The 24,314-nt window shown below is 39.7% G+C and overlaps 1 long non-coding RNA gene across 1 annotated transcript; it reads right to left on the bottom strand.

The window, feature by feature from the left end:
* Window positions 1-20,544: 20,544 nt before the first annotated feature.
* Window positions 20,545-20,999, bottom strand: LOC114574017 (uncharacterized). Its single transcript, XR_003695010.1, has 3 exons — window positions 20,963-20,999; window positions 20,770-20,804; window positions 20,545-20,665 (listed from the first exon to the last, which is right to left on the bottom strand). It is a non-coding gene; the product is annotated as an uncharacterized LOC114574017 (long non-coding RNA).
* Window positions 21,000-24,314: the final 3,315 nt, after the last annotated feature.

The following is a 24,314-nucleotide window of genomic DNA, read 5'->3' on the forward strand; positions in this document are numbered from 1 at the left end:
GCAAGGCTCCAAAATACCAGGTAGAAATAAAAACCACAACAATATAACCACTTTGTATTAAAACAATCTCTGGACAAGAAAACCTCATAATGCTACAACTATTGCAATAATATTGAAAAATAAAACTAATTCAGCTTTAATTTTATTGTTTATGGTTTAGCTCAAACACCCCTTACTTATTCAAAAGAGTGGAACGCGATCCTTACTATTATTAGCACATAAGTTTAAGTCAGTTTAAATTAAACAAATAAATAGGCATATGCACTGGTGTGTCCTATGTGTTCCTATTAGTGTTATGTGGAATTATCTCCGAAAAGACAGTTAACCACATGTGTTGTGATATTTACACAAGCGATCCGAAACGGCGAAATAAAAGCCTCTTATTTACGGGACCGGTCTAAAAGACCTCCGTCTTACAGCGGGGTCTCCGAATGCGACTGTCCGAGCGCCGAGCTAATGGCCCCGGCAGGCGCAAGCTGGCGGCCGCGTCATTTTATGGAGCTCCGAAAACTTTGGAGCAAATTTTCAGTTCGGCAAAGATTTTCGCAAGACTGCCTATATTCGAAATATAAACCGTTCATTTATCGCCTAAAATGTTCTCAGAACTGAATTTAGTGATGAATAAGATGGCAAAAAAATTTTTTTGGGCTGTCTATGTACTGGAAATCCAACCATCATTGAATGCCGAAATGAAGGTTGGGATACAGGTGCTGCGAAGTTCATACAAGTTACCAACCGATGTATCCTCGGTAAATGGGCGTGTCAAGAATACATCCAGGAATTTTAACTGTTCTTGGCGAAATGCGAACTTGTGTATTGGGACAGTACTTTAGCAACACGAGATGACGTTTCACAGGGACACAAGTCAATAGAAGAACACATATTGGGAAACGCCCTGCGTTCAAGAGATGTTTGTCGGAGCCGCAGAGGACTTGTACATTGCAGTGATGGAGGAAGTACTGAATCTCAGTAGCCTACTTAAGTAAAAGTACAAATAACCAGAGACATATTTACTTTAGTAAGAGTAGAAGATGTCCACTACCTCAAACAAGGCCTGGCTTTTAAAAGGAGCTCCTATCCTAACCAGCATAAAACGGACGCTGTGGAGAGAAATAGATGGCAACTATGATTTTGAAAAACGGGAATAATAAAAAACAAACATTTTTATTTTTACTTTTACCGGAGGCTGTATTACCGAGGGTCAGCAACACTGGCCTCTGGAGCACCGGAGCCGGCTTGGAAGCCGATGAAGGATCAGCGGTGCCCCGTATATACAGTATCTATGGCAACCAAACTTCACTGGTGAGACATACGTGACGGTCAGGAAGACGTTTTGGCAGGGGAAAAACATCAGAAAATGTAATGGAACCTTGTAGAAATGTAGTGGAGTAGAAACTATAGATAATTGCTGCACAATGTAACAAAGTAAAAGTCAAAAGTATGCACTATTGATTCTACTTAGTAAAGTACAGATATGTGAAAAATTTACTTAAGTACAGTAATGAGGAATTTGTACTTTGTTACATTCTAACACTGCATTTTGGCTCTATAGTGATCAATCCCCAAATAACACAGGATTTAATCAGTTTAATTGCTGATAAATTAAATTGCAGTGTTAGTGTTTTTTAGCATAATATGATTTTTATTTATTTTTTTCAACAAATGATCAGAAATACATTACAGTACAATACTATCATTGTAAACGACTTTAGAATTAAATAAAATGCGGTAACCAATTATTTGGAGCAAATTGTCATCACGCAAATGTGCGTAACAGTACTTTTCAGTGTTCGTAGATTTTGTTCTTAGTTAAGAACCAATCCAAGATAAGAAAACATTAGTGAATGTCAAGATCTTCGTAAAAAGTGCTTAAGTGGGGTTTAAGAACACATTTCTTAAGAACGGTTGGTGAATGAGGCCCAATGTATTTGATCAACATAGTGAAAGTGGGAGATGGTGTCTGTTTCCAGTTCAATAGAATGAATGTGGGTGCTAGAAGAGTTATGAATCTTCCTACCGAGAGAAGGGGTCCTGTAAGAGGACGGTCCTCTCCCGGTACTCCAAATACAGCCAACACTGGGTTGGGTTTAACCGCGTGTCTCGTGATATTATAACACCTTTCTTACAAGTAATGCAGCAAGCAGTACTTTCCAATGAAGTGCGTGACATTAACAGAAACAGCCTCCCTGTGACTTATGCTGCTTTGTATTATCTGAGGGGAAGTGGAACTACCAATGAAACACTGTCAGAGGTTAACAGAGGTTGCAAATCTTTTGTCCTTTTGACAAAGTGATGGTCAGTCCTCCTGTCCACCATCTGCAGATGAATATGATAAAGCATCAGTTTTATTGTGAACCTCTTCTCTGGTTTCATCCTGAGTCTATCTAGTAGAAGCATACACAACATTGGGCTCCACTTCTCTTGTTTTTCTTGTTTTCGGACGGAAAGCCACAGCTGCGTAGTTCAGCTCTTCAGAGGCCCGGTTCTGTCAAAGAGAATATTTACACTCCCTTATCTTGAATGAAATAATGACTTGACACAATTTTATGATGAAATCAATAAAAGTAAATGATAAAAGTTGATTCACCTCAGACTGTTGTGGATTCTGTTCTTCCTTGGCAGCTGGATGAAAGAGACAAAACATCCAATCAGGTCACTGACAATCATTATTCATCGTTACTTTGCTCTTATTCTGTTTCGGCAAACATTTTTCTTTCAACATATTCACACAATTTTAGAGAAGTAGTGAAGAAATGAAAATAGAATACAAAATAGAGTAGCTTTCAGGAAGTACCTTTCTGAAGTTTCTGGTTTTTAACAACCAGACCAATGATGACCATTAAGAGGAGAACAGTCAGAGCTCCCAGGATCAAACTCATAAGCTTTGCTGTTCCATCAGACTCTGCTGAAAGAGAATAGAATTACTGTTTTAATTTACTGGCTCAGGAACTGTGAGAACATTCAATCTTTTATGTTGAATCTTACTTTCAGACTTCCTGTCGTCGTCTTCATGAGATTCATCGCTGCCTTTTAACAAATTGAAAGATACATTTACTTTTGATTTTACTTTGAAATATTGTATCACTCTCTTCTTTGGAATCTTTTCAAATAGTCACAGGTGTTCTTTTGGTGCAATTAATAAATTAACAAATATAGAAAGAGGATTATGACTGTTTTTCATTTACGGGTTTGGAAACTTTGAGAACATTGACCAAAGTTAGGATAGACACATTGGGCCTCATTCACCAATATCTTCCTAAGTTTTCTCTTAAATATGTTCTTAAGAAGGTTCCTAAGAAAAGTCTTCAAGATTCATGATGTGTTCTTAAACAGCAGAATTGTTCGCACCTGTGTTCTTAGGATTGATGAATCCCACGTCTTCGTAATTGAAAGCGCGTGCCAGTTGTTCTTAATTAGCATAAGAAAACGCCCCAAAAATTCCCATATAAGGACATGACACTTCCTGTGCACCTCCTGGGAGACTGCGTTAGAGATGGTTGGAGCCATGGTGGAGGAAGTACTGAATCTCAATACTTAAAAGTACAAATAACCAGAGACATATTTACTTTTGTAAAAGTAGAAGATGTCCACTACCACAAACAAGGCCTGGCTTTCATAAGAAGCTCCTATCCTAACGGCATAAAACTTAAATATGTTGTTAGAATCGGAATGTGGTTGGTTTTATTCATGGAGGTATTTTATTTTCTTTGACCATGCAAGTAAGCAAATAGCGTGTCAAGCAGCGCAAATGGGGAGATGTGAAGAGGTCCAGCCAAATAAATAAGATATGAACGCGTCTTACGCAGCCTGGTGGAGAAGTAAACGGCGCTGTAGAGACTAAACTATGATTTAAAAACAGGAATAATTAAAAAAACATTTTAATTTTCACTTTTACCGGAGGCTGTATTACCGAAGGTCAGTGGCGCTGCGCCAGGGCTCTCGAGCACCGGAGCCGGCTTGGATCAGCGGTGCCCTATATATGGCAACCAAACTTCACTGGTGAGACAAACGTGTGACAGTCAGGAAGACGTTTTGTCAGGGGGTAAAATGTAACGGGACATTGTAGAAATGTAGTAGAGTAGAAACTATAGATAATTGCTGCACAATGTAACAAAGTAAAAGTCAAAAGTTGACTATGCACTATTGAGTCTACTTAAGTAAAGTACAGATACGTGACAAATGTACTTAAGTACAGTTACGAAGAATTTGTACTTTGTTACATTCTAACACTGCATTTTGGCTCTATAGTGATCAATCACCAAATAACACAGGATTTAATCAGTTTAATTGCTGATAAATTAAATTAAATTGCAGTGTTAGTGTTTTTTGCATAATAGGATTTTTTTTTCCAACAAATGATCAGAAATACATTACAGTACAATACTATCATTGTAAATGACTGTAGAATTAAATAAAATGCAGTAACCAATCATTTGGAGAAAATTGTCATCACTCAAATGTGCGTAAGAGTGCTCTTGAGGGTTTGTAGATTTTGTTCTTAGCTAAGAACAAATCCAAGATAAGAAAACATTAGTGAATGCCAGAATCTTCGTAAAAAGTGCGTAAGAAGGGTTTAAGAACACATTTCTTTGTAAGAACGGTTGGTGAATGAGGCCCATTGTTTTTATCTTAAAAGGACTAGCAGTCACTCTGCACAACTAAAGAAATGTGAAAGAGAATCTTACTTTCAGACTTCCTGTCAGCGCCATCATGAGAATCATTGTTTGATTGATCAAAATCAAGATAAGTTCATGTCTGATTTTCCCTTGAAAAATGGTATCACTCTTGTTTTAAAATGATGAAATGTGTTCTTTTTTGCTAATTATGATATTGGCATATATAAAAAGAATACAGAAAACAGGATTTTTATAATCTTACCATTAACATTTAAGTGTATTGCGCTGAAATGAAAAGGTCCTCCGATGTAAAATCCACAGAAATACAGTCCAGAGTCAGATACATCCACTTGTTTGATTTGGAGAAAGAGAGTGGAGATGTTGGTACTCATGTTGAATCTTCCAGTTTGAAATCCATCACTGTATGAAGGTTTTACTGTAGAGCTGAACATCATGGAGATAAAGCTGGCCTTGGTTCTTTTGACCACTCTCAACCAGAGTGTTGTAGCGTCTTGGTTGGACGTGTTAGCGCATGTGAGTGTGACTTCTCCACCCGGCCGACCCTCCACAGTCTCAGTGTGAGTCTCAGAACCTGAGACAGAGATCCAGCCTGAAACAAACAGCAGAGACTTGTTATAGGAAGGTAAACAATACCTCTTAATAAATATAATAATAATAATAATAATAATAATAACCTTTAATGCTGGAAGTTATCAAGTTGAGAGAAAAGTCTTGTCAGTACTTACTGAAGCTGCAGAGAATTAAAGCTGTTATCAGGCTCCGTTTCATCGTGGTGCGTATGATCACAGCTCTGTGATGTCTAACTGTGCTCCAGGAAGGCTGCTCTCAACTTCAGAGGTGGAGTCTTTGACAACAAATGATCGCCTCAACAGATAAGGTCATTTCCTATTAAGTTACCAGAGTAATGTTCAAACCAATTGAAAACAATTTACAACGGATACATTGAGGCCTTTATGTAAGACGGTCGAAACTATCCACGATCCACTAATACAAAATAACATTCATATAACCTTGGTTGATCTTGACCATGAAATGACTTTAGCGGACCGTCACTATTTTAAACTTAACATTTTCAAGCTCTTTAAGCGTAAGGATGGTGGCCAGTCTGGCTCTGGCCCACACACATTATTAAAATTTGAAGGACCGACAACATTCTGTGGTTTTATGGGTTTTATTGAGTCAAAGTTGAAAGCGGACAAGAAACAAATGCAACAACAATCTTACTGAATCTTATAACTGTGTTTCCAAGAGCTGCAACGTTACAGTCACGAGCAACCAAAGTGAAATATAGACCAAAAGGATTACCTCGTCAACCTTTTTTAATTTGAAGTGGTATTTATGTTGTCAATCATTGTGCCATATCAGCCTTAAGCCTCCCATCATCTGTCCCTCCCGATCGAGCAGTGTTCTTTTTTTTCCGTCGCACCGCATTCTGTAAAGAAGACAACAAGTACTAGCCAATCAGTAGGGCAGGTCTTTGCGGGATGCGGATGGGGAAAAAGGTCAATCAAACTCCTGTAAATAAAGGCCGTTACACACCGGGGCTGTGACGAATAAGCGACAGAAAATGTGAAATAACGACGAAACACTTGGTGAACTTAATTCCCTCTGGAAAACAGTGTAGGCCTAGTTTTTTTGAGAAAGGTAAAAACAAACACTGTCTTTGGCAAACGCGGTCTTTGTCTAGGTTGAAAAGAGGTAATAAAGTTTGCCGTCTGTACATTCTGTGGTTCAGATAGCAGCCTCTGTGTTGTATTATTATCCTCGTCAGTAAACAACACAACATGATTGGTTGATGCCGAGTAATATTCACATTCTGTGTGTGTGAAAGTACTCGTGACAAAAACAATAGTTCATAAAAATAAAACGTCCCCGGTGTGTAAAGGCCTTAACACTCTGTTCTCCTGCAAATGGCTGGGAAAGAGGTCATTTTGCACAGTGGATTGGGAAATTTCAAAAAAGCTGGCACACTAGCAATGCCTACAGCTGCCTAAGGTTGCTATTCCTGATCTTACTAGTAATACTAGTCTATCTGGACAGTCACCACAGTCATAAGAGTCACAAGACATAGTAAGCGAGAGGGAGATGGGAGTAAAAGCACTTTAAAATGAAATCACTGAATGTGATGTTTTTTTAAATGGGTCCCTCCCCACATCCACAGCTATTTATTCTAGCATCTTTTTGGGCCCTCCTCACATGAGGGCCCTGGCTACTCGGTCCCCTTTTTTTTTTTTCCCCAGTCAGACGCCCCTGCTGACAGGCTCGGAGTGTTACTAAAAGTGTCTCACAACATTATTGATCTCAGGCCGTGACTATTTGTCCAAAGACAGCGGAGTGGAGAGTGGTTCGCGAGACGAGAGGAAGGTGTTCAGGTAGTCTGTTGTTGTGGAGTAGGCTACAGAAATGATAGGCTCCTGTTATCTATATGATTTTCAATGTAATGGCTCAATATTTAAATGATTTCGACAGTGTGGATGAGGTCGTTATAATTGGATGGCCGTCCGTATTCATTTGAGCCAGAGTAGGCTTTAGTCTCACTGCATGAATTTCCGTCCCTGTAAATGCCCGGAAATCCCCTTAATTTTCAGCAATTAACGACAATTTACAGCCTGTGACGTCTGTGCCACATATTGTCGGAAACAAACCATGACATATGTGGAGATCTCCTGCGGAGGTGCGAAAGGCTCTAATTAGCATATGAATAGCAGCAACACCGTGACACGAATGTCTGGCCTGGCTTGAATTTCCTCACTCAGTATTGGATGAAACAACTACTTTTAAAGAAAAATATATTTTATAAAATATATATTTTTTTCATATATGCTATGTTGTATATTCATGTCATGGTCATCCCAAGGAAAATGATTTGCCAGGAACGTGCTGTTTATTCAAAGATGGACCTTTTATTAACACAAACACAATCAGAAAAAAAACTATGTACAAAGCATAGGAGACATGCAACACACACAACAAATATCCCACGCTCACGAGAAGCCAAATCCTACAGCACCGCCAACTGTCTGCCTGCCGTGGCCGCCTCGGAGCTTTTGGTAACTGCCGGCATTCTGTCTGAATTTGGTCCATTTAGCAGACGTCTGTGGCGCGTTGTCCTGTATTTCGGATCATCAGGTCTATAGTGGCACACTTCCAAATGTCCACCTCACCCCCAGCCAGCACACTCTGTCTCTCTTCCAGCAGCTGTATAATCAATCAATAAAGACAATCAGTACTGCACGATGCACTGCCTATGGACACAACGCATCTATGAATGCACCTGAAAAATATTCACATTAACCAAAAACAGATCTAATCTTACCCCCTTTTCTTCTCGACCGACTCCGACTCTTCACAGCTTCTGCTCACGATGCCAGATCTGGTTGTTTCTACCGGAGGCTCCTGCGTGCTGTGTTGTAATGTCTTACAGGCAGCTGGAAAACAATTAAATGAGAGTGGTATGAATAATAAAAAAAAAAAACATAAGTCACAGTAAAATTAAACAAGGATCCGGATAAAACGGTAAACGTGACTTACACACAATGGCGTCATTATCAGAGTCATGTCAATCTGGACTTGCAGACATAGCTCCGAGCAAATAGTAGGTCACGGCCTCGTTATGAGGCGAGGCTAGTCTGTAAAAAAAATGTACGGTTAAGATCGGTATCTAATAACGTAGCTATGTCCTTATACAGCACCTTATACGAACCGGGGCCAGGGTAAGATTTAAAGAATATGCTTTCATTTAATGAATGATGCAGTTCATAGCACCTGCTACAATTTGTCTCCGAGTTGTGAAGACGGCGTACTGCTTCCTGTAAATTACAAAACCAAAATAATGAATCGCGCTGACAGCAGCCAGGCACACAGCTGTGCTGCTCGTGTTTAAACTTGCGTGCATGGTGGGGTTTAAAACATTAAAGTCTAAGTAGCCTGTTTAACATCCAAATACAGTCATTGTCCTTCTCAAGAGTTAATACACAGTACAGACTAGCTCGCTGTTTCATTAATAATCCTATATTTACATTGTAGTTTCCTTTTCTGTGGGCGCATCTTTAAGGAGCCCCGGAGGCGACATGGAGGAGAAAAAAAACAACTTGAACAACTCCTGTGTGTGAAAGTGAAGTTTGACAGAGTGTACAGACAACTCTTTTACCAGTTGGCCTGAAATACTCTCATACTTTGGAAGCTTTTGCTCTAACTCTGAGTCATCTCCCTCCCTATTTTTCAAATGGAAGCAGTGAAGGCAGGGGTAGGGGGCCACTGTAGTCATGTCACTATGCACAGTGGTTGAGCTCTAGGAGACTGGGAATGAATTGGTGGAATAATAGTACGTGTCCACTGTCAAGCAACATTTCCCCGCTTCCCATTCATTTTAATGGGAGTAGCCTTGCAATGCATTCTGGTAACGTTGCATGGACTTTAAAGACACGGGGGTGAGTTGCCCACTCCTCATTTGCATAAAATTGCATCCAGGCTACTTTATGTAAATGCCTCTCAAAAAGTCAAGAAAATCTTTTCAAACTGACTGTTGATCTGAAATAAAGAGATTCATCAACTGCATAGTCTATTTTTCGCATAAACGGTTTACAGAAACCCATTTCAGAGAACTATTTTTGTAAAATCAATAGTTTTCCAAGCGAGCCGCCACTATGGTAGGTTTTAAAATTCAGGAGCAGACAGTCCAGCATGAAGCGTTTGTCCAATCAGGTGCAGCCATCGTGGTTGTAGGAGGGTGTGGCCTGTTTTCTTTGCTTGTCAGTGGTCAGTGAAGAGAAACTGGTGGTGGCAAACCCACTAGCATGCAGTGCTGAAAAGTGGGACGATACCTTCTGTTTAAAAATAAAAAAAACGCCTATATGGACCCGTACCATAACAAGCATGGTCTTGAATCGCCGCTGAGATTATGGCTGATGTATAAAATGGAGAGCAGTGTACTCTGGCAAAAATGAAGCAGTTGCATCAGGCCTCTCAAGTAAGCTAGTATCACTGCTTCCTTTTACACTTTCCACAGAGTGTTGACTTCAGACACGTAATGATCTTTACCTCAGTTGTTCTCAGACCACACAGTGCTGTCTCTTCCTGTCAGACAAGTGAGGTTAATCACTCACTCCTCCCTCCACACACCATCACACCATTTTACTCGCCCTATAAATAAGTCTGGCAGCCATCTGTGTCCTTTCCCCCTCTTCGTCCATCAGACATTAAGCATGTTCTTCTTCCTCTCAGACAAAATAAAAAAAGATGGACAATTTGACTGAGAGAGAGACACATGAGCCAGTAAAAACAGAAACATCTCAAATGTACTTTATGCCAAAGAATCCTTCCGTCTGCCACCCACACATAAAAACACAACAGCAGATTAATATGGCCTAATGACGCATCAGTGTTACTCTGAGCTGCAGTTCCAGATGTTTCCTGAGTCTATCTGGTGGCAGCATACACAACATGTGGCTCCAGCTCTCTCTCTGATGCAGGCCTGCGGCTTCTTTTGGGTTTCGCCTGGAAATTTAGAGCTGCGTAGTTCAGTTCATCTGAGCCCAGATCCTGTAAATCAGAGTATTCAGAGTCACACACACTGTAGCTGAGTTCGCCAAAAATCCATAAAATTGGTTGATTTGTTTGTATTTTCACAAAGGAATAGTTTTTTAGCAGTTTTAGTTTAGCTAAAAGCAAACATGATTTTTAATAGAATACCAGCTGTGTTGCACAATTTAAATTTAAAAATATGAAAAGAACTACAAAAATTAAACGTAGGTTGTTCAAACACCATTTAGACATAGGACGTATAGTATGACTCATACGGCACCTTTAATGCTGGGTTCACCTTCTTTCTTTCTGGCTGCACTTCTTCATTTACAGCTCAATGGAAAAAAGACAAAGGTTTCATTAGTGTATTATTATTATTATTATTATTATTATTATTATTATTATTATTATTATTATTGACCAAGGCCTGCGAGGGAGTTTATGTAAAGGGATGAGCGATTTGAGCAATTGTTCAGCTAGTTTATTTTTGTGTGTGAAACAAGTAGGCTAGTTTCACTGCTTTCCTTTTCACTCTCCATAGAGCGTTGATTCAAAGACCTCATGATCTTTACCTCAGTTGTTCTCAGACCACACTGCTGTCTCTTCCTGTCAGACAAGTGATGTGTATTTCTCCCTCCACACACCATCACACCATTTTACTCACCCTATAACGAAGTCTGGCAGCCATCAGTGTCCTTTCTGCCTCTTCCTCCATCACACATTAAACATGATCTTTTTCCTCTCAGACAAAATAAGAAAGATGAACACTATGACCCAGAGAGAGACAGAAACAACAAACAAACGTTATTCTAAATTTATTTTTTGGCAGTAGACTCCTCCCACACACCATCCACACATCAGATTAACATAATGAAGCATCAGTTTCACTCTGAGCTGCAGTTCCAGATGTTTCCTGAGTCTATCTGGTGGCAGCATACACAACATGTGGCTCCAGCTCTCTCTCTGATGCAGGACTGCGGGTTCTTATGGGTTTCGCCTGGAAATTTAGAGCTGTGTAGTTCAGTTCATCTGAGCCCAGATCCTGTAAATCAGAATATTCAGAGTCACACACTGAATCACACACACACTGTAGCTGAGTTTGCCAAAAATCCATAAAATGTCTTTGTACAGTACTTTCACAAAGGAATTGTTTAAACTAAAATGAGTGTTAACCACAGCTTAGCTAAAACCTGCTTCACAAGGGACGATTTTAAAATTGTCGGCCGATTTTCCAATCCTGAGAGACCCCACACACGGTGATGAAAAATCACGGGTCTAACAGTTTTGGTCGTACAGTGTGTGGTGCGCAGCACACGGCAAAATCAACACATCACACACAAACCGATTTGACTCCCAAGCATTCCCAGGTCAGACGGGAAATCTCGCAAAATCCCTCGAGATCAAACGTGACTTCAGAGTAAACAATCATTGTGGACGAAGAGGATGCAGTGGCAATAGTTTGTAGTTTGCTTTTAACCGAAAAAAAACGTTATCAAAAGAAAAGGCGATGGTCAAAGAAGACAACGCAAGCATGGACTATAGGCTACTTGCTACATCATGATATGGAGGTGATTAGGTTTTTCTCAGAAATGTCGTTACCTATTATACAGATTAATTACCGAGAAAATAAACGTTCATATATTCGTTTCCATGTACTCTGGTGGACTGCAGTTGTGGATGTAGTTATGCCCATCGACTTTATCTATTTTACACAGGCGGTGTGCTCGTTTGTCCCCGGGGGACACCACACACGAGGAGAAATTGGGCCAAAAAAATCCAACATGTTGGATATCCCCGATTTGAGATCGGAGCGGTCCCGACGTCCTTCCGAGCAGACGAGAGCAGTCTTAACATACCACATATGGCAGGAATATCTGATCAGATTATTTTACGATAATCGGAGCATCTTTAGGATTGTCGGGAGGGGTAAATCGGGGCTAAAATTGGCCTAATTATCCTGCCGTCTGAACCAGGCTTAAGAACAAACATGCTTAGGAGTAGAATCCCAGCTGTGTTGCACAATTTAAATTAAAACTAAGAAAAACTCAGTTAAATGAATATGCCGAAGTTGTTCAAACTACTTTAGGACATACTGTAGGCCACATTATATGACGAACTCAAATGGCCTCAATAGTTTTAAAACCATTTTCTAACTGGTGGGAAGGCTTTATGTTCTTTCTCATGACAAGATATCTTCTGGTTGAGCATCTTTAAAACCATAACACACAGTTTATATAAGTTAATGCTGGGTTCACCTTGTTTCTTTCTGGCTGCTGTTCTTCATTCACAGCTAAATGGGAAAAAAAAGACAAAAGTCTCATCAGTTTATTATTACTGACCATATACTTTGCATTGGATTTATCCATCATGTGCATCATATTATAGATCAACTGTACCTGTCTGAAGTTTCCTGATTTTAACAGCCAGAACAATGATGACTATATTGAGGAAAACACCCAGGATCACAATCATGACGTTTGTTATTCCATCATAATCCTCTAGGTTAATGGTAGAATGGCCGTCTGTTTTTAAAAGAGATGGTTGAGATTGAAATAACTGGCTCTGTGGTTACTTGCACAGCGAAAAAGGAGAACCTTACTTTCAGTATTTCCCATCAGATCATCTGTTATCTTTAAAACATATACAGTATGAAGGAAATAATTTGACACACATTGATTTGTTCGTCTTAATGCTGTTTTCATACGACATAATATGATGAGAAAAAGAGATTTACAATCTTACCTTGAACTTTTAGATATGTTGCATTGATAAGGACTGTATGTTTGTCTATGTTAATTCCACAGAAATACAGTCCAGAGTCAGATAAATCCACTCTCTTGATTTTAAGAAAGATAGTACAGATATTGGAACTCATCTCAAATCTATTTTGAAATCCACCACAGAAGGAAGCATTGCTAGCATTTGGGTTCATGAAGGAGACACAGCTGGGCTTCTTTCTGTTGATCACTCTGAACCATTCTGTTATAGTTGGAGTCCTGGAAATATTGGAGCACATCAGAGTGACGTCTCCACCAGACTGGACCTCCACAGTGTGAGACTCAGAAGCTGAGACAGAGATCCAGCTTGAAACAAGCAGCAGAGACAGAAAGAGATTCATCCCTGAGGGTATAATGTAGCACTTACTGTATTAATGCAATGACAACAATAATTCAGTTCTTATTTGAAAGTTGAAATTCTGGTGGGTTATTTGTTACATAATTTGGTGCTCTGGAGTGTCAGTACTTACTGAGGCTGCAGAGAAGTAAAGCTGTTATCAAGGTGAAGTTCCTCATTGTGTGTTCAACGTGTCACTGCAAAGATAGTTTGTACCGCTGAGCTCTTATAAAGGAGTTTAGAGAGGCGGGGTGTCTTTTGCTTTTCATCTTGCCGCTCACACCAACCTGCCAATACAAGGCCTTTGCACATAATTAGGCTCAGAACGTTTGGTTCTTGGAGACTCTTATGATAACACGTTATATCTTTGTCATTGGGTGCATGCTGCAATCTCTGGATAGTGTTTGGGTTCATTCTAAAGGTTTTCATGGGTCAAGTTATGATCTGATGTTGGTAAAGGGTTCATTCACTCTGCATCTTTGTGTTTAAATGGAGTTTTCCTGTTGATGTACAAATCTATCAAACATGCCTTTTTCTTAGATCTCTGAACCCTTTCAGTTGCTTAAAATGATAGCAGTTGTAAACATGAAAATATTTTTATGCTTGGCTGAAATGGAAAAAGATGGTGTATCAATAATAACAAAATGCCACTTAGTCCACTGGAAACCAACTCTGCTAATGAATTATGTGCATGAAGCATGTGACTTAATGACTCCCCGTTCACTTATATTAACATTAGTGGATGGGAGTGTGCACACATTTTCAGAAAATTCAGTTACAATTTGTGCTAATTTAAAGCCCCAGTGTGTAACGTTTGTAGTTGTTCATTATCAAAATCTGTATTGCCCTTCACAAACTTGTCCTTTTTCATGAATATTGACCACCAGCATCAATTTCAAGTATTCCTATTAGCTTGGAATTTTACATTTGCGCTTGCATGAACTGGGGTAGACGCTCCATAATGATGAGCCATCTTGAAATACGTTAGCTGGCTAAGGGACATACAGACTATACTGCTCCGCCTTTCGCGTTTTCGACTCACAGCTGTTGCTAATGGGTATCGTCTCTTCCCGGCCCCGGCAAGTTTGAAGAAGGAAACCTGGAGGACCACACGTATTCAAAATCCAAATTTTTTTTCTTCTTCGCCCAGAAAAAGAAAACCGATATTGAAAAGAGCCAGAGACTGGAAAAAGAGTGAACATTGGAGCTGCTTTGGAGGTCCACACCTAATCCCAACTAGATAATTATCCTCTGGACCGCTGCAGTGTCCTTTTCTTTCTCTCGCCTTTCCGTCGGGTGGCGCGCGTGCCCGCTCGTGTTGTCCGCGCCACTCTCCGACATGAACTCATGGATGTATTAAGAGAATGCATGAACTTTAACATGTAACTTTTGTACACCTTTGCTTTTTGAAGCGTGAAGGCTACCGTAGCTGCAGTACTGCGTGGCGAGAGAGTATATGATCTCAATGCTAGATGGGAGTAATTCTTACACAATTTAGCTTTAAGTGGAAACTTGACAAGGGGATGTGTTTTTAAGAGAGCGATGGTGATTGGTCAGTCAATTGGCCCTCCACTTTATTACAGAGTATTACCTCAACACATTTTCATGAAGGGGTTTGTATGATATCAATACAAAAACAACGTGCAACGTCGCAGGGACTTTGAAGAAGTGGGGCGTTGAGTTGCCCACTCCTCATTTGCATAAAATTGAATCCAGGCTACTTTATGCAAATGCCTCTCAAAAAGTCATGAAGATCTTTTCAAACTGACCGTTGTCTGAAATGAAGACCGATTCATAAACTGCATAGCCTATTTTTCGCATAAACTGTTTACAGAAACCCATTTTGGAGAACTATTTTTGTAAAATAATCGATTGTTTTCCAAACAATTTGTTGTTAAATTAAAACTATGAATAAAAACTACAAAAATTATACCTAGGTTGTTCAAACACCATTGGGACATAGGGCACATTTTATGACAAATGCTCATTAACATAACTCAAATTGCTGCATCCTACAGTGGTTATATTTTAGTTTTAAATAACCATTTTCTAACTTGCAGGAAGGATACATGTTCTCTTTCCTGACAAGATATCTTCTGGTTGAGCATCTTTTAAAACCATAACACAGTTTATATAAGTTAATGCTGGGTTCACGTTGTTTCTTTCTGGCTGCAGTTTTTCTTTCACAACTGAAGGGGAAAAAAGACAAAAGTTTCATTAGTTTAATATTAATGACCGTATACTTTGCTTTGGATTTATCCATCATGTGCATCAAATTATAGATCAGGTGTACCTGTCTGAAGTTTCCTGATTTTAACAGCGAGAACAATGATGTCTATAGTGGGGAGAACAGTCAGAACACCCAGGATCAAACTTATGAGGTTTGTCATTCCATCAGACTCCTCTATAAGACAAATGACAGAATTAGGCTGTTTTTTAAAGAGATGGTTAAGATACACAGTGGAAAAGTGGTTTCCACCAGACTGGACCTCCACAGTGTGATCCAGCCTGAAACAAACAGCAACAGGAAGAGTTCTCCCTGAGCGTACAATGCAGCACTTACTGCAACGACAACAATAATTCAGTTCTTATTTGAAACTTGAAATTCTGGTGCGATGTCTCATGATTTGGTGCTGAGAATAACCAAGTGTCAGTACTTACTGAAGCTACAGAGAAGTAAAGCTGTTATCAAGGTAAAGCTCCTTCAAAATTAAGTACTACATAACTACAAAATTCCATGCTCGGGGGGCTTTTGCTACAAGCGTTGGGCTGGAGGGACCTGGCATCCTCTTGCCTAGGGGGGTGGGTTTCGGGTGGCACGGTGTCGTTGTTGTTTTTCCGGCGTCGGCGGCTGCAGGGTGCAGGCTGTTGCATCCTGGTGTTGAGGTCCTCAGCTGGGGGTGGGGGGGTGCGGTTTGTGTGGAACTCAGTATAAGAGACATAACTCTCAGTATAAGAAACTCTGGAGAGTCCCCTCCATCAACCACCAATCATCACCTTTTCTCTCAGATTAAGGTCACAAACACACTGTGTAAGAGAGATGTTGGCTGGAGAGCAGAATAAAAAGTTGACAATTTGCATGAGTATAATAAACTTAACACAAAAAGTAAGGACATTTGTGTTTGGTAGATTATTTCTCTGTGGTAACTATGTTTTTTGGCAATAAATCTTATACCGTTGGAATGCCTGTTTAGTTCCCTTTCAAATGGTGCCCCATTTGTAATGAACATGCATTTGTGGGATGAGCAGCAGCGCTGAGTATGTGGGTTGCGCCCATGAAAAATTTGCCAAATCTTCTCTGCCAATGCCAAACAGCTTATTCTGCCATTGACTCTTTTGGTGTTTGGTGAATTGGATGATTAAAGTTTGAAGAAACAAGACATAATGGCAATTTAACAATTTATTAATTTCACAAAAAAGAGCCTCCTTAGCGTGTGTTTAGAACCATACACAGCCACAACAGCCTGGCACCTCCTCCTCATGCTGGTCACCAGCCTGGTCACACACTGCTGTGGGATGGCATCCCATTCTTCAACCAGCATTTGTCGCAAGTCAGCCAACGTGGTTGTGTTGGTCACTCTGGCACAAACGGCACGCCCAAGCTGATCCCACAAGTGTTCAATGGGGTTGAGGTCAGGACTGCTGGCAGGCCATTCCATCCTCTCCACTCCCACATTCTGGAGTCTCTGATAAACCCATCCCTGTGGGGGTGAGCGTTGTCATCTTGGAGGATAAAGTTCGGTCCCAGACTGTGGAGATATGGGATTGCCACTGGTTGCAGAATCTCATCTCTATATCTCTCTGCATTGAGATTGCCTCCAACGATGACAAGCCCTGTGATGTTGCCCCACACCATCACACTGCCTCCACCAAAAGGTGTTATCGGTGCAGCAATCAGCAGAGCGTTCTCCGCGTCTTCTCCACACTTTGACCCTGTGATCCAACTGCTGTAGGCAGAATCTGGACTCATCACTGAACATAACGTTCCTCCACATGTTCAGGTTCCAGTGCATGTGTTGCCGACACCAGAGCAAACGGGCCTGACGGTGAAGGGCAATGGCAGAGAAGATTTGGCAAATTTTTCATGGGCGCAACCCACATACTCAGCGCTGCTGCTTATCCCACAAATGCATGTTCCTTACAAATGGGGCACCATTTGAAAGGGAACTAAACAGGCTTTCCAACGGTATAAGATTTATTGCCAAAAAGCATTGTTACCACAGAGAAATAATCTACCAAACACAAATTTCCTTACTTTTTGTGCTAAGTTTAGAATCTTTATTACAATATGAGATTTTTTTTTACAGGACTTCCAATGAAAAGAAAACAATGAAAGAAAATGGCATTCATTGCCTGCAGGTAGCAAAGTGTTTTGTCTAATAGCAACATCAGCATTGCTGCATCTTGTCATGCAACTGATCGTAGAATTAGAGATAATTGTTTGCTCTCAGAAGTTAAACTCTTTTCATCTTTAAATCAGAATCTCATGCAGCCGATTACCAAGCCTCATTGAAATGATGTATTAATCATGATTTGTATGAAGCAGTAATACTCTAATAACTAATAAGTTTTATAAGTAACATTTGTATTTCACTTTCCTTTTTTTGTAAATGTCTATTTATTAGTATTTTAGAAAGCAAACATTGCATACAAATTCTATAGAATATTACAGAGACAGTTCTACAAAAACATTAACATACACAGATACAAACACAACCTGGGGGCTGTTTCACAAAAGCAGAATTTATAAATCCAGGATAACTGATAAAGCGAGGCTTGACCTAGTCTAATCTGTGCAGCCTGCTTGGTGCATTTCACGAAGGCCAAGCCAGGCTGAGGAGGAGCGACTAGGTCGAGCCAGGCTGAAGTAATTTGGATAGATGCGCAATCACGGCTTTCCTTAACAGACCGCAAGGTCGATAACAGATTTACTGATGCTAAAATGGAGAATACGCATTGTTCATACTTTATACAGAGTGAGCAGCAGCTTCTTATGGAAGTATGATAATGTGAAACACAAATTATTTGTAAAAAAAGAAACACGACCGCTGTTATGAAACAGGAGAGAAAGCCTAGCAGACGATCATGGACCGACTGAATGCGTATGTAGCCAAACAATATACCATAACTGCTCTGAATTGAAACCGTCATAATCATACCATTCAAGGATTAGGCTACTAATCATTTGCACAAATTAAATGTTGTACTCTTTGCCTAAAAAGTGAGCAGAAGATCATTTTACTCAGGAAGTTTACCATGAAGATCAATTTTCTGCAACGCTAGAACATGATGTATAAGTATCTCTTTCACTCTGTTTCTCCCCCTCTCTCTCATGGGCTAAAATATAAAAGTCATATTAACTTCCACTGCTCGCTTTTAAAGCAAAGTGTACAACTGTTTGTTTTTGCAAATGACTCATTGAATGTATTCAGTTAAGAGCAGTAGTTCATAAATGTATATTTATTGTATATCATTCAGTCGGTCCACTATTATCTGCCACACATTTTTTTTATATAGGACAAGTTTCCTTCTCTACATATTATATGCTTTGTTCCCTCGTATATATGGACATAGAAAAGAAAGACACTGAAGAAATTGGAATCTAAAATCAGGAAACTATAAAGATAATTAAGTGATAAATTTCATGCACATTGTAAACATGAATGTAACAGAGTATATGCATCAGTTATTTACCCCCAGCAAAATATGGTCAAAAGCCACTGGGGTTTCCCCTCCCTGTTGTTACATAAATGTACAGTAGCCTACAACACTAGATAGTTACTGGTCCAGTGAACTAAGTCTATAATTTTTGTTAAATTTTAAAATTAGGATATGTTCTAAAAATTGTACAATCATCCCAAATTATAGTTATTAAAGAATACAAAAAAAATGTATCAACTAAAATAATTTAAGGTGCATTGGTCCACTATAGAAACACACATGTAAAGCACTTTATATATAGTGCCCTTAGTAGCTGACTTCATTTAAAACACATTTGGCAACTTTATCAGCCTTTTTTAAATATCTCAACAACTGCCGTAATACACCAAACTTAAAACAATATGAACAGCAGTCTTCATACAGCAATATAACCGTAACAAAGTCACATGAATAATTGTAAAAAAATAATGGTCACAATTTTAAATAATAACAGTACTTAAACTGCAATATGCACCTGTTGTATTTTAATGCAGGCTGATAACAATAAGGGAAAACCACTGCTGAGTGAACAGAAAAGGCTCCAGGATTAATAAACCCTGGCTGTTAGCCTGGTCAGGAGCAGGCTAGCTGTACAGAATAAATCTCCATGGTAATTTAGGTACCTCCGCTTTTGTGAAACCGAGTTAAGGCTAAATTGAGCCAGGATAACTGGGAAATCCCGGCTTAATCCCTTATCTTGGTTTTGTGAAATAGCCCTCTGTACTGTAGATAATCAGATTAGATTATAAGTAAAAAGCTGCTCCATATACTTATTGACATCAGACCTCAGGTGGTTCTCAGAGCTAAGAGTTAAGGTAGGAGCCAAGGGGATACAGTATGTGTTGCCTAGCTTCTACTAGATCAATGAAGGGTTGCCAAGTCTCAATGTTTCAACGGAGCCACGCAATGTATATGTGAGTTCTTCCAGTTTTAGGTGCTGCATAACATTTTTGATCAATGTAGTGAAAGTGGGAGGTGGTGTCTGTTTCCAGTTCAATAGAATGAATGTGGGTGCTAGAAGGGTTATGAATCTTCCTACCGAGAGAAGGGGTCCTGTACAGCAAACACTGGGTTGGGTTGAACCGCGTGTCTCGTGATATTATAGCACCTTTCTTACAAGTAATGCAGCATGCAGTACTTTCCAATGAGGTGCATGACATTAACAGAAACAGCCTCCTTGTGACTTATGCTGCTTTGTATTATCTGAGGGGAAGTGAACGAGGGGAAGTGGAACTACCGATGAAACAGTGTCAGAGTTTAACAGAGACAATTATTGAAAGAGAAGAAAAAAGAAAAGGGAGTAGTTAATTTTCTTTTGAAATCCAATGTGAAACTGGACTCTCTTGAATTGTATTCCCCATACCAGCATAGACGCACTGCTATCAAGTCAGCATTTACAAAATCTTCTTTCTGTATTGGTGTGCATCTTTAAAAGAGATTAAAATTCAAACTCTGCACTATGAAGAAGGTTGTCTTTTGTCCTTCTTTTGACAAAGTGATGGTCAGTCCTCCTGTCCACCATCTGCAGATGAATATGATAAAGCATCAGTTTTATTCTGAACCTCTTCTCTGGTTTCATCCTGAGTCTATCTAGTAGAAGCATACACAACATTGGGCTCCACTTCTCTTGTTTTTCTTGTTTTTGGACGGAAAGCCACAGCTGCGTAGTTCAGCTCTTCAGAGGCCCGGTTCTGTCAAAGAGAATATTTACACTCCCTTATCTTGAACAAAATAATGACTAATACAATTTTAAATTGATAAAACAAATAAAAGTAAATAATAAAAGTTGATTCACCTCAGGCTGTTGTGGATTCTGTTCTTCATTGGCAGCTGAATGAAAGAGACAAAACGTCCAATCAGGTCACTGACAATCATTATTCATCGTTACTTTGCTCTTATTCAGCAAACATTTTTCTTTCAACATATTCACACAATTTTAGAGAAGTAGTGAAGAAAACAAGATAGAAAGAATAGCTTTCAGGAAGTACCTTTCTGAAGTTTCCTGATTGTAACAACCAGACCAATGTTGACCATTAAGAGGACAACAGTCAGAGCTCCCAGGATCAAACTCATCAGCTTTGCTGTTCCATCAGACTCTGCTGAAAGAAAGAGAATAGAATTACTCTGTTTTCATTTAATGGCTCAGGAACTGTGAGAACATTAAATCTTTTGTTAAATCTTACTTTCAGACTTCCTGTCGTCATCATAAGATTCATCGCTGCCTTTTCACAAAATAAGATACATTTACTTTTGATTTTACTTGACTCTCTTATTTGGAATCTTTTCAAATAGCCGCAGGTGTTCTTTTTGTGCAATTAATAAATTAGCAAATATAGAAATACATTTATGACTGTTTTTCATTTATGGGTTTGAGAACTGTGAGAACATTAGCCAAAGTTAGGATAGACACATTGTTTTATCTTAAAAGGACTAGCAGTCACTCTGCACAACTAAAGAAATGTGAAAGAGAATCTTACTTTCAGACTTCCTGTCAGCGTCATCATGAGAATCATCACTGCCTTTTAACAAAATCAAGATAAATTCATGTCTGATTTTACGTTGAAAATGGTATCATTGTCTTGTTTCAAAATGTCCTCTTTTTTTGCCAATTATGATATTAGCATATATAAAAACAATACAGAACACAGGATTTGTATGATCTTACCATTAACATTGAAGTGTATTGCGCTGAAATGAAAAGGTCCTCCGATGTAAAATCCACATAAATACAGTCCAGAGTCAGATACATCCACATGTTTGATTTGGAGAAAGAGAGTGGAGATGTTGGTACTCATGTTGAATCTTCCATTTTGAATTCCATCACTGTAAAAAGGTGTTGCTATAGAGTTGAACATCGCGGAGATAAAGCTGGCCTTGGTTCTGTTGACCACTCTCAACCAGAGTGTTATAGCATCTCGGCTGGACGGTTTAGAGCATGTGAGTGTGACTTCTCCACCCGGCCGACCCTCCACAGTCTCAGTGTGAGACTCAGAACCTGAGACAGAGATCCAGCCTGAAACAAACCGCAGAGACTTGTTATAGGAAGGTAAACAATACCTCTTAATAAATATAAATAAGTTTTAATGCTGGAAGTTATCAAGTTGAGAGAAAATTATTGTCAGTACTTACTGATGCTGCAGAGAATTAAAGCTGTTATCAGGCTCCGTTTCATCGTGGTGCGTATGATCACAGCTCTGTGATGTCTGACTGTGCTCCAGGAAGGCTGCTCTCAACTTCAGAGGTGGAGTCTTTGACAACAAATTATCGCCTCATCAGACACCAGACCAAGTTATTCTTGAGGTCATTTCCTATTAAGTGAAGCAGCAAGTCACTAATGGCTGTATGCCCACTGTACACGATCTGACTGGCGACCAAATTAACACTCACGGTGCGTGTCCACTGTGGTGTTTTTTGTTCAGAAGGGGTCACCTCGCTTCCCACCACTGCACGCTAGAGGGCTCTGTATTTCTGGTTGTGTTGTGTGTATTTGCAGAGCGTTTGCTAAATGCTGTGCATGTGTTGTCAAATTAATGAAGAGGTTTTCTCAATTTGCTTGTGTTTTGTCTATTTCATTAAGTTGCAGAATGTTTGCCCGTCGGCCACCATACGTATCAGCCTACAACTGCAGCGGTTGATCTGTGATGCTTATTATCACTCATTATCTATGGGAAGCAAATATTTCGCTGCACAAAGCATGCTGGGATACCTGGAGACTCCGACCAAGCTGGCGGAGCAACAGGAAAAGTTGCTTGGAGGAAGGTAGCCGCTTTTGTTGGGGAAACTTGTGGGTAAAGACTGTACTCTAAACATGTCTGTCTGTCTGTCTGGACTTGCAAAGGTGACTCAGTGGGCGGGCCCCGATTCATTCACTGTGTAGCTCTCAGATTGCCAAAATGCAACTTCATTGTCTTCTTTGTTCTTTTAAGATGCACACAGTAAATGCTCTCATATCTGGTTGTGCATGTGTGAGTTTGTAGCTTTCCACAAGTCTGAAATCAAGTATTGATGTTGAAACAGTGTCAGAAGGGGTTGGTAAATACTGGAAACTCATTAAGGTAGCATCATTCTTGATCTTATAAAAACTGCTAGGCTTTTGATGTGTGTGGTTATGTGTGATCACTAGTCTTCCTGTGGTTGAGACTTTACCGTTGCTATTTGTTGCCTGCTGGTTTTTTTCTTTCTCTACATGACAGAATCTAGGCCAGTGGTTAATTTATATTTTTAGACACATTATCAACTTTAAAAGCGTGCTCAGACACCACTGCTGTATCCTCCTGTGAAACAAGTGATGTGTACCTCACTCACTGCTCCACTCTGTCCCACAGTCATCTGTGTCCAATGGGCAAAGTGACAGGAAGATTTTGAAAAGAACAATAAAGAAAAAATAGGAAGTCATCATTAACAGATGTACATTTTACATAAATACTGGAACATTATCACAAAATCACATTGGTTCTGGTAACAAGGGAGATAGTAACTCTCCAAACATTGTTTCACCATGACATGACATTAGAAGTGGCCCTAAGGACTGGCATAAAGAAATTAAATTAAGTGGCTGTAAAGTCTCTGGTGACAGAAGTTTCTGCCATTAAAGTCTGTATAAACCATGTAAAATTCAAGATGGCACTGGATTTCTTCCTCCTCTTCCTTCACCAGCTGGAGTGCTGCTCAGCAGCTCTGTGCTCAATGCTGCCACTGCTGGCCAGAAGGTGTACTGCAGTCATTTATATATCTTCCAGGAAGAAACCATTGTTGCTTATAGCTCCTACCCTACCATCCAGTGAGTTTGTTTCTTTAATGACTCAGCTGTTTGGGAATCATCAAATAGAATGTGTATGAGTATGTTGTCCACATACCAGTCGTAGACTCCTAGCTCTGTTTAATGACACTGTCATCTGGCAGTGTAGGTATGAGGATGCACGAGGCATATTTTCTGCACGCAGGGTGCAGATGTATGAAGGTAAAAGAGTAAAATGAGTGTGAGGAAATTGGACAGTGTCATCTGTGAAGAAGGTGATTTGCATTTTTTTATAACAAATATCTTTACATTTGAAGAGAAAGCAGTAAAGCTTTTGTGTGAAAAATGGTACGACTTTTGATTCTTGTGGTTTTATGCAGAGAGCTGAAGGCCAGTCTTCCTGTGGCTTTCGCTTTAGCCGATACACAAAGTGTTAAAACCACAGTGGAAAATAACGAGGTGGGGGCACAACACTTGTTGTTGTCCATACTGTATGTACATGCAAACACAGCCAGGTCAGGAAGCGACCCCTTTGTATTTCTCATACACATTAAATATGTTGGCATACTGTACAATAGAGACAATAAAAAATAAAAAGTCAG

Source organism: Perca flavescens, chromosome 19 (genome assembly GCF_004354835.1).
Source record: "Perca flavescens isolate YP-PL-M2 chromosome 19, PFLA_1.0, whole genome shotgun sequence".
Taxonomy (NCBI): Eukaryota; Metazoa; Chordata; class Actinopteri; order Perciformes; family Percidae; genus Perca; species Perca flavescens.